The sequence below is a fragment of the Trichechus manatus genome, unplaced genomic scaffold, assembly GCF_000243295.1.
Source record: "Trichechus manatus latirostris isolate Lorelei unplaced genomic scaffold, TriManLat1.0 scaffold00073, whole genome shotgun sequence".
NCBI classification, from domain to species: Eukaryota; Metazoa; Chordata; class Mammalia; order Sirenia; family Trichechidae; genus Trichechus; species Trichechus manatus.
In genome coordinates, this window is record NW_004444009.1 from 1041360 (window position 1) to 1042755 (window position 1396).

Genomic DNA, 1396 nt, shown 5'->3' on the forward strand with positions numbered 1-1396 from the left:
GAGTTGTATATAATTCTCCTGGAATCCAGATTTCTGGCTTTCAGGGAGGTTGAGGCGCAACCCACACAGAATATTTGCCTTTGGGTGTCCTCTTGAACCTTGAGCTTTGAGAAAAAAACTGGTTCCTGAAGATATTTTGAGTCAAACAATGGTCCAGATAAACTAGTAAGACCATTTTGCTCTGCGTATTGAGCTTTTTTTTTGAAAAATTCAGTCTGTTTTAGGAAATTAACTTCAAATATCAGACTGAGAGTTATGTTTAGGGTAAATTAGTAATTAGTTTAAGCAGTATTTAAGACAATGTCATATGAAATACCTGTGTAACATTTGTAATCAAACTGTCACCCTCTTACGATGAAGAAAATTATGTATCTTAAAGAAACCAGATTCTCAGAGGAGATTGACCTCATGGCTCAGGCTCGGTTTTATCTTTGGTTCCATTTCTGCTTCTGAGAAAGTGACCCATGACTGTTAATAGGTAAACCAAGGAGGGGCAGCTTGCCCTTTGGAAGAACACTTAGTATACTTTAAACAGACAAACTGAAGACCTCCTACAGGAAAGGTCCATCCTGTATTATCTTGCTAATCATTAGTTCTCTAATGAAAACTTGTCAAATGTAAATTTTTCTATACCTTCTGTTTCTTCTACACAAACTTTGTGTACTTCTTATGGATATATGTTTCTGTGTAGATATGTTTCTAATTTAGATGATTTCTTTCCAACTGATAGTGAATTTACATGGGCAATCTTGTTTACATTACTGACGAATGCATGGACAATGCACTTCAGGAACTTTAGGATTATCTTTAAGTATTCATAATAACAATGCTAGTAAATACTGGAAAGGTAATGTTAAATTGTTACACACTGTAAAATGAAAGTCAGAAGAAAACCCATTGGTCCAACATTCAGGGTGTGGTTGGTAGCTTTAATTCCTACTTATGGCATATCTGAGTTAGAAAAATCTTTAAGAAAATTTGTCAGTCACAATGGGACAAATAACAGATGAGACAGAAGCACAACAGTGATCTCTGATCTCATAAGCCAAGGTGACATGAGTTAATGAAATAACCTTAGATTGTTTTTATTAGTCCAAGAAACTGTAGTCTGTGCTGTAGACAAGATATACATAGAATTAGACAGCAAGCTACTTGATTACATATTGTCACACCCTTACAAACATCAGATTTGTTTGGTTGGTTACCATCAGGACTAAGTACATGGGCTAGATCACTATTGCAAGGAATAGTAATAGTTTACATCCTGATAGTATTAGGCATAATAAAATTTATCCTCTATTGTCTTACACACCTAAAAGGCAAAAGAAGGCCTCAGGCTAAAATGTTGATGTACATTGAGTCTGCTCACTCCGGCAATGCCATTGATGGGAACATC